Source organism: Natator depressus, chromosome 12 (assembly GCF_965152275.1).
Source record: "Natator depressus isolate rNatDep1 chromosome 12, rNatDep2.hap1, whole genome shotgun sequence".
NCBI lineage: Eukaryota > Metazoa > Chordata > Testudines > Cheloniidae > Natator > Natator depressus.
The window spans coordinates 6,329,319-6,339,396 of NC_134245.1; the positions used below are offsets into that span (position 1 = coordinate 6,329,319).

The 10,078-nt window shown below is 53.4% G+C and overlaps 1 protein-coding gene across 1 annotated transcript in view; it reads right to left on the bottom strand.

Moving 5' to 3' along the window:
* Window positions 1-9,617, bottom strand: part of NDRG4 (NDRG family member 4) — an 85,391-nt gene extending 75,774 nt beyond the window's left edge. Inside the window, exon 1 of the mRNA XM_074968453.1 lies at window positions 9,483-9,617. The gene's annotated coding sequence lies outside the window, so the exon portion shown is untranslated. The remainder of the gene's footprint in view (window positions 1-9,482) is intronic.
* Window positions 9,618-10,078: the final 461 nt, after the last annotated feature.

The window sequence follows — 10,078 nt, forward strand, 5'->3', positions numbered from 1 at the left end:
TCAGAACTGAGAGAAGAAAATAGTGGTCTCCCCCAGGGAGCTGTACTGGGACAAGTGCTGTTCAACATCTTCATAAATGACCTGGAAAAAGGCGTAAACAGGGAGGTGGCAAAGTTTACAGACGATACAAATTTACTCAAGATCGTTAAGTCCAAAGCAGACTGTGAAGAGTTACAAAGGGATCTCACAAAACTGGGGGACTGGGCAACAAAATGGCAGATGAAACTCAATGTTGATAAATGCAAAATAGTGCATATTGGAAAACAATCTCAACTGTATATATAAAATGATGGGGTCTAAATGACCTGTTGCCACTCCAGAAAGATCTTGGAGTCATAGTGGATAGTTCTCTGAAAACATTTGTTCAATGTGCAGCGGCAGTCAAAAAAGCGAACAGAATGTTGGGAACCATTAGGAATGCAATAGATAATAAGACAGTAAATATCATAATGCAGCTTTATAAATCCATGGTATGCCCACACCTTGCATACTGGCTATCATTTTATGGAAGACAATCATCCTCAAACGCCAATGGATTGACGACAATGATGATGTGCAGTTCTGGTGCCCCATCTCAAAAGATATATTTTAAAATCATTACAGGGATGGAACAGCTTCCATATGAGGAGAGACTAAAAAGACCGGGACTGTTTAGTCTTGAAAAAAGACAAGTAAGGGTGGATATGATAGAGGTCTATACAAATCATGAATGGTGTGGAGAAACAAGCATTATTTACCCATTCACAAACACAAGAACGAGGGGTCACTCAATGAAATTAACAGGCAGCAGGTTTAAAACCAATAAAAGGAAGGACTTCACGCAACACACAGTCAGCCTGTGGAACTTATTGTCAGGGGATGCTGTGAAGGCCAAAAGCATAACCAGGTTCAAAAAAGAATTAGATAAGTTCCTGGAGGATAGGTCCAGCAATGGCTATCGGCCAAGATGGTCAGAGATACAACCCCATGCTGAGTGTTGCTAAGCTGCGAGATGTGGCATCTGGGCAATAGGGGATGAATCACTTGGTAACTCTCCCGTTCATTCCCTTTGAAGTATCTCACATTGGTCACTGTCAGAAGACAGGATGCTGGGCTAGAGGGACGACTAGTCTGACCCACTAGGGCCATTCTTGTTTTTACGTGGTCGCTAGACCAGCTCCCCATCCATAGCTCTCCAGGCACCTTCCCGCAGCTCTCTGTACACAGCACGGGCCAGACAGGGTTCTTCAGGTTTCTCCCCATACCAATACACATCCAACCACTCCATGAACCCACACAGACAGTGCAGTCACAAAAACCTGCTGGCCCAAAAGGCTTGAAAGGTTTGCAGCTTGCCTACAGCATAGGGCACCTGACTGGGAATCAGAAGGCCTGGATTCTATTCCTGGCTCTGCCATGGATTAGCTATGTTGCCTTGGGCAAATAACTTGGCCATTCCATGCCTCAGTTTCCCCATCTGTAAAACAGGAGGGCCAGTGTAACTATTCCTTTGTAAATCTCTGAGATCTAGAGAAAACTGTGACTGGTATGGCTGTGTACTGGAGGTAGAGCTGACTCATTGCAAGGTGTTTCTGAAGTCCGGGCCCTGCATCAATCACTGTGGCGTACACACCAAGGCAACATGCTTCATTCAAATGGCAGCCACTTAACTAGCTCTCTCCCTGCCCGACTGGGGCAGCGGCTGGGGGCAGAGGTTCAGTACAGTGTCTTTCAATGGTTCTGAACAATGGACTATCGCTGTTCCTTGCCTGTTTTAATTGGCACGGAAGGTGGTGCATGCAGCCAGTTTATATAGGTAACAGGAGCAAATCACGGTTTGCTAGCATGGGTTCCCCACTCCACCTTCCTCAGTTCTCATCACGCTGCTTCCCTGCTCTGTTACGGCTGCTAAATAACTCCTCTTGCCTTCACGTGGTTTTCTCTAGCCTTTTCATGCCTTTTTTTTTTTCCCACAGCGAGCTATGCCATTCAAACAAATCTCGCCAGCGCAACTCATCCCTGTGAACCTCTGAGGGCCAGGGGCATCGCTTAACAGGTGCTTTTCCCCCTTCCGTCAGGATCCGTGCCAGCCAAGAGGATTCTACCATACTAAATAATAAGGCCACCCAAAACCACACTGATCAAGGGGATGTTACAGGTGAGACTGCAAGCCACAGATGCAAAGATGTTCAGAGCTGAAGGGGGATCTGCACATGGAAGATCAAACTGCATCACTGCAGCACGTGAATGGCCCAGACACCAGGGTAAGAATGGAGGGTAGCACTTCCGGTAGCTTTTTCGCAGGTCTGCAAAGTCCACACATTCGACACTCAATGGGATGCCCCTGGCGTGGGCTCCACTTAGGACATCTCACCTACCACTGAACCCAAAATGGCCTCAAAGATCCCATCTTTGGGTGGGATACAGCCCTGCCCCAGTGTTTAAACCCAGCTGTGCACCATGGCTGTGGGCCAACCATGTTCTGATATGGTTCCTTCCTGCCTGTGTGAATAGAAAGTAGTGGCCCATGTTCTCCCCCAGCTGACAGCCACACTAGGAGTAAGACTCTGCTGCGACAGCCTTCTTGCTGGGGGATCATCCAGTTCTCCCCTGAGATGGTTTTATCTCGGATTGACAGACACCTTTGGGGACCCATCTGCTTAACCCACATTACTGGCTTGAACAGAGCAGGGCGGTAGCACAATTTAAGCAGTTAGTTCTCAGAATAAAAACATGATTTAAACAGTGTCAAAGGACACTCACGGTGTCAACAGGACGGCCTGGCAGAGCTCCCCTAGCAGAGACGGAATCCAGGACATGGTTCCTTCGCTTGACAATGAGAAGCCCTGTTTTAATGCACGACCATGTTTCAGAGCAGCATTCTGATAGAGCGGGCAGGGCTTTAAGAGGAGATGGGCTCAGCATTAGCCGTGACATTCCCCGCACACAGCATGCTGGGGGCACTAGAATATGCACAAGCCAACAATCTACCTGCCTGAAAACTTGCTGACTGGCCCCTTCCCTAGTGACTAGTGGGCGCTCAACACGGCATCCCAGTGCTGACGCACTGTATTCACGGAGGGGACTGCCCTTCAGTGCCTAGCCTTGTGCTGCAATCTCACAGCCAGGCCGAGGTATCGCAGGGTCTGAGAACTGTGATGACTGAGTGTAACATGCAGTACATACACTAGGACACAGTGCGAGTGAAGGACAGAGCCACACAATCAATTTTATCTTGACTCTCAATTTTCAGGCTTTTTGGAAGTTTGAGGCAGGCAAAAGGACTTGAAGGAGACTGGAAAAGCATTGTCCCTTTTAGCTTAAGATCCCAGACCACAAATAAAATAGCTTTATACTGAAGTTGCAAACAAACAATCGGAAGGTCCATTCCCCCTGTGCAGGGCTCTGGGGTTCCTGGCAACGGCAGGTAACGTTCCCAGCTCCTAAAGCAAAGCAGCTTCCCGTGTTTCTGGCATTACTCCAGGCACTCAGCCAGCCACACAGCAGCTGGGGGAACACTCAGTCCTGCCAGGAGATTAAGCGGAGGAGAAACTCTGGGGTGGCTCAGTGTACTGGGGCTGAGGAGTACATTCTGCCAGCAGTTTGGATTCTCAGAAGAAATGGAGTAGTTGAAATGGTTTGGACGACACTCAGCATGGACATAAGGAGATGCATCTCTCTACCCTATTCCTTGGCAACACCATTCCACCAAGAACAGAGTCCCTGCCAATCTCTGTCTTCAGCCCCTCAACTCAGGATTCAGACCTGGTCCCAGCACAGAAGCTGTTTGAGCAGCATGTGTGATCAGACTCCTGTGCTCTTCCTATCAGCAACCTACAACTCACCAGATCACACAGTGCTACTGACCTGCCTTCGTGACCAGGCAGGATGGGCAGCCTGGTGCTAGCCTAGGTCATCGCATCTCCCCAGCAGATCTCCGCAGTGATGCTCCTCCTCCTCAGTGAAATCCTGCAGAAGCTAAGCCTGCCCCCTCTTCTGTTCAACAGACTCCTATGGGAAAATCAGCAGGCACCGCAGGCTCCTCTGCCATGGGTGTGCTGATGCCACCCTGCCTTGTATGTCTATCTCAGCAAACTGCCCTGCTGTGTGCTCTCGCACAATGTCAGTGCCGGCCACAGACGGACACCGGGATGAAAACAGCTGCCTGGAGCTCTGCCCAGAGGGGCGCTGGAAAGGGAAACGGTTTGAGGAGCCAGCGACCTTCCCCTCTACTCCTTGACTGCCATCCTACTGCAAAGCTGCATGGCAGTATTAGACTTATCCTTGCTCTTGGATAACCAGGTCGAGACAGACCAGGAAAAATGTCTTTCCAACTTGCCAGGAGACCATTCCCTGTCCTCCGAGGCCTGGCAACTGTAACCCACCATGCATCACTCAGACTTACCGACTGTAACACCCTCTACATAGGGCTAACAGCCAAGGCCACCCAAATTCCACCTTGCCCAACATTCAGCTGCCCACCTCCTGAGCAGGCCTGGTCATGGGAAGAACATCACACCCGGGCTCCGACTCAAGGCCTGCATGCTAATCGTAGTGCGTTAGGACCAAACCGTGTTATAACCTGGTCAGGGCACTCCTGTGTTCTAATGAGATCCCCTGGCACAGCAGACCTGCCTCTGTATATGGGGGCCCCACATGTGTTGCCATCTTTCCATCCACAACCCTCCAATCCAGCATCACTGGCCCAAGACACAAACAAGGAACAGGTACGGTAGGACTATTTGGGAGAGGGAGACAGGGGATTTTCTGTGCGAGGTCAGAGGTGGTGGAACACTCCCATGGAGAGTATCACACTGTGCTCTCCCCTGGCCACGTTCAGAGCCACGGGCATATCCCACCAGAGTGCAATAGCCTCACCACACTAACTGGGGAGGAGACTTAAAGCAAAAGCCAAGTGACTGAACCCCAGGGGAGCCCAAGCAGAGCCCATGTGGGCTTGTCGCTTATGCCTCTTATTTTGCTGTACTTCAGTCCTCAGATTCTGCAAAGACTGGCTCTCTCTTACCACAACAAAGAGAACCTGCACTGAAGCATAGAGGAGAAACACCCACTTGTGCCAGGGCTCAATTTAACTCCATGTAACACAGCCGGAGAGTCTGCTTCCAGGGGCTAGCTCTCCCCCTAATCCCACACCGCAGAAAGAAAAGCCTCCTCGAATCTCCCTCTACATGTGTCAGGCAGGGAGTGCTGATGAATGGACGGGCTGCTCTTTGCATTATCACAGCACCTAGAGGCTGCAGCCATGATCAGGCCCCATTGCGCCAGGCACTGTACAAAGTGAGGGCCAGCCCTGGCCCCAAGGAGCTATCAGAATAAAGGAGCAAATCCTGCCTTTGCTCCCAGAGACCCTCTCCTGCAGATCCCAGAGTACAGGCAAAGAAGCAAACGAAAGGCAACCACGTTGGGCTTTCGCTGCACCGGCGAACCACAGCCAAACCTCCTGGAGAAGGAATAAACTGTACGTCAGGGAGAGAATATTTATTATGAAGCTTCGGGAAGGGTTCTAAGAACGGGAGAGGGAAAGAGCAGGGGAGGCTATAAAGAGCAGTGTCCCTGTAAGGGCAGCGCATACAGATCACACAGTGCCCGCCGTTACGCTCATGAATTACAACGCTGCACTGGGGATCTTTGAGCAAACTGAACGACTTGTTCGCTCTCCGGCGGTTCCGCCTGCCACACACGCAGGCACTGCCTGCCGGCACGGCGGCTAATCTGTCAGCACACCTGCTTGGTGCCGGCCCCCACTCCTTAGGAGTCCCATCACGGAGCCTTTGGGCTAATACAGCAATCCTTGATCGACGGGGAGTAACGAAACCACCTCCCAGAGGAGCCAGGCCTGGCCCAGCGCCAGATGGAGGAGCGAAGGAGAGTTGGAGCAATCGGAGGAGGAGGGAGGCAAGGGAAACATTCAGGAGGAGACCCTGAATCACGAGCATGTAGAACAAGGCCGCAGCGAAACAGGAGGCAAGGGAGTTTCGCCTCCATCCATTGCCAGTTGGGGATGGGGGGAGAAAGCTTACATCAGAGCTTCACAGTCTAACCTGGAGTCCCTGAGGAGGGGAGGGGAGGGCACCACTGGTTCAATGTCAATACCAAGGGAAAGCACCCTCATACAATTCATCTTGGCCCCTTGCAGAGCACATTTTTCCCCAATAGGGTCTGCTCCCCTCCCCTCCCCACTCTAGGAAAGATCAGTCGCCCCACACACACGGCACCCCAGTTTGGACAGATCACAGGGCAAGAGAATCGGCATCATTCTCCAGCATCCCTCCAGTCCCTACCCCAAGAAGCCCAGGCCGGAAGGCCACCCAGCTGGTGCCAACATTCTCGCTGCTTTCACAGTGCCTTAGACGCCAGCAGCGGGAGAGTCCCATGCCAAGGGAAGCTCGCCCCCTACTGGTCAACAAGAGGGCAGCACGTTCCATGCGGGGCACAGGCCCAGACACGAGGGTATGTGCGCACTTTCACATCCACTCTGTCACTTGGAAGGCTGAGGTCTGGTTCAGTCTCGTCTGTGTAGATGGAACCATGTTACAGATTTCTATTACAGCCCTGATCTTTCCTGATACTGTAAAACACTTTGGTCCCCAAAGATTAAACCGGTTTATACATACATCACGCAGCTGGTTAGGTGCTATTGTGAGCTAATGAGATCCCCAAGCACAGCAGCCTTGACCGTGAAGAGGGACCCTTTATTTACTGATTGTCTACATGGGCTGCAGCTATGGCTGACTGTAACCTATTCTCCACCCCCAATCCCCAGAGCTCAGAGCAGGAAAGCCCAAAAAAAAAAAAAAAAAAAAAAAAAAAAAGGCAGCCAGACAGCGCAGGAGGGTTTGGAGCAAGAAAGAAAACAGACAGTACCCATGCCTATTCCAGCACTTTCCCTGCAGCAGCTCCTCCTGCCTGCCATAAGAGGGACCCTGGCTTCAGCCACATCTCCTCACTCGCTTGGTGACACTCCAACAAGGTGGGTGCTCATAAAAACCAGCAGATTATGCACCCCAGGTCAGCTTCCAGATATCCTGTCTGGGTCCCCCACCAGTTGGTCATGGCTTCCCTCGTTACAGACTGGGCTGCCTCCTCCCCCAGCTCCAGCCCTTGCTGGGGTGCAGGGGATTAGCCTCTGGAGGAGATCAAGGATCTCTTCGGGTCTGAGATGCAGGAGTGCTGGATTCTATTGACCTAGACAAGTCATGTTCCCACTTTGTGCCTCAGTTTCCCTATCTGTAAAGTGCAGATAATGACACTGTCCTACTTTGTGATCTACTGATTAAAAGTGCTATAGAAGAGCTAGGGATTATTATTACAGCAAAAAGAGCTTACCAGAATATCTCCATATTCTCCTGTTGGGGGCCATTACTGCAGAGTACTGCAGTAAAACCAAGAGTTAGAGTCGTTCTTCGGGGTTGTGAACTCCCTGGGGTTGTGAATCCTGCCCCTCAAACATGGTGAGGAGCTGCAGCTAACTCAGAGCCCCAGACATATTTGGGGCCAAGTACAGGCCCTTTTCTTTGCCACCTCACAGCCCTATCATAGGTTGGGGGCCCCAAACACACAGTGCCCCCATCAGAGGGACCCGCTGCCATAGTACACCCTGAATTGCCCAGGCACAGCATCCTGGCAGATGCACGGGCTGTTGGCAACCAGAAGCAACACAGGGAAAAAGCCAAGCGAGATCCCCAGGTACCGTGGGTGGGCAGGCAGCGGTGCCGTTAGGCAGCAGGGGAAGTCGGAACTCTCCAGTGCCCATCCTGTCTGAGGAACCCTGACGCAGTACGGGGGTGCTGACCCACCCACACATACCAGGGTTTGGGATCAATCACTGGTCCTGTGGAGGAGGAGGCAGAAAGCATCATGCGTCACATAGGGCACAACTGCGGCCTCTTGCACGGAGAAATGGCCCCCTTCTCCACTCCTTAACCACCCCCCACAGGAACAGGCAGATTACCGAGCAGGATGGAGGTCAATACCCCAGAAAAAACTGCTGGCTGCAGGGAATTTGCTGGTCACTGAGGAAAAACAAACTAGACTTACATGGCACTTCACGTTTCCAAGCACTGCACAAACATTAACTAGCTAAGGAGAGAGAAGGATCAGGGAAGGAGAAAAACTGCCCCCAAAAGTGAAAGATACCCAGGCTCTGAATCAACCTGGACTCCTGCAGCCAGCCAACCCATCCCATCGCCTCCTGTTCAGGAATCAATAAATAAGAACTCTCCACCACTATTTTCTTGCATAAAGCCACATCCCCACCCTCTCCTCTAGACAGACACCTGACCAAGGGCTCAGGCCAGTCTCTGATGAGGTCTGCGCCTGGGGATTTCCCCCGACTCGCAGGATTTTGCCCCAAGTCATTATGCCACTGCAGTGCCGCTGAAAGTAGCTATATCAATTTAAGAATCTTTGCCTGGGCTAGAAGTAGGAAAACCCATTCGACTTTAGCTTGGAAAGTAACTTGGCCATCAGCCCAGCAGACGGAACCGTGCCTTTGGAATGGTGTGAAAAAAAAAAAACAAACAACAGCATTTACCTGTTAATAATTCTATCTTATGTCCCAGAACCTTCATTGTGATTCGTATTCTCCCAACAGGTGAAAATGGCAAGGGGGGGGGGGAAGCTCTTGGAGACAATCAGTAAGGAAAATCCACTAGCGAGGGATGATCAGAGTCCTCTGAGCCCAAAGCAGCTTGGATCAGGAATGAGACAGGGCGCCTGGATGGAGTGGGAAGTGCAACATGGAGCATATGTGTGTGTGTGTGAGAGTGAGTGAGAGAGAGAAGGCGAGAGACTGGCTGTTCAATGCAGATAGGTAGGAGCTTCACCCATTTCACAAAAAAAAGACAAAAAAAACCCCACCCCTCACTTATGGTGCAAAAATGCCAGGCACTAAAAAAGCCGATAGCCTGGCACCGCACGGCTGGGGTTTTCCAGGCACAGATGGACTGCCAACCCAGGCTGTGGGCTCGGAGACAAAACCCCAGACCCCCCCCCCCACTTCTCGAACAAAAGAGCAAAGCTTTCCCTCGCTACACAACAGTTGTCATGTCTGCAAAGCGGGGGGGGGGGCTCTGCCGGCACGCATGCAGCAACAAGGGGCGCCGGGAAAGCAGGGCTGCTTCCCAGCTCCAAAGAGGGACACCCACCCTCAAAGGCCAGGCTACCGGGGTGGTGAAATGCAGCCCGATTTTACCTTTGAGCGCTATACAAACAGGGCCCCGTTTTTAGGGCCGCCGCTGGGAAGCTCGTGCCTGGACCAACCAGGTGCAGAAGAGCCAAGAACCGACCCCCCACCCCCCCCGCTTGCGTTTCCACCTCCCTCGGTCCGATCTGGGCAGAAAGGCTTTACTGGGGGAGGGGGGCATTCTCGTGGGGGTGGGCGCCACGGGGGGGGGGGTGACTTCCAGGAGGTGGGGAATGGGCACGGGGGAAGGGGGGAGGAGAGACACGGGGAAGGGGGGGGCCGTGCCCCCAAGACTCACCAGATCAGTGCGATGCAGGGCGGGGGTCTCCGGCTGCCCTCTGCGCCTCTATCTTTGCAGCCTCCCGCTCCCCCGGCGGTAAAGTCCCCACGCGCGGGCGGGTCGCGAGCCGCCCCGCCCCCCAGGAGCAGCCGCCGCCGCACCGCGTCGCCCCCAGGCTCCGTCCCGGGGCGCGCGGGGGTGCAGCCGGCCGGCGCGGGGTGTAAATCCACCCACGTGCGGGGGCTCGTCTGGCTGCGGCGGCGGGAGGATGCGGCTGCCGGCGGCGCTGGGTTTGCAGCCAGGGGGAGGGAGCGGCTGGGCTCCCCCGCTTTAAAGGGGAGCGGCACCGCTGCGTCGGGGAGGGCTGGAGGCGCGTCGCGCGCAGCGGCGGCGCAGGGAGCGGGCGCACCGGGCAGCCCCGCGTGGGTGGGAGCGCTCAGCCCGGCGCCCGCCCCGGCTCCGGCTGCCTGGCCCCCGGCTGGGGCGTGGGGACTGGGGCTGGCAGCTGGCGGGGCCGGGGGCGTGGAGGGGAGAAGCCTGGCGGCGTCTAGACCCGCACCAGCACCTGCAGAAAGGGACCTGGGGGTTACAGTGGAGGAGAAGCTGGGTACAGG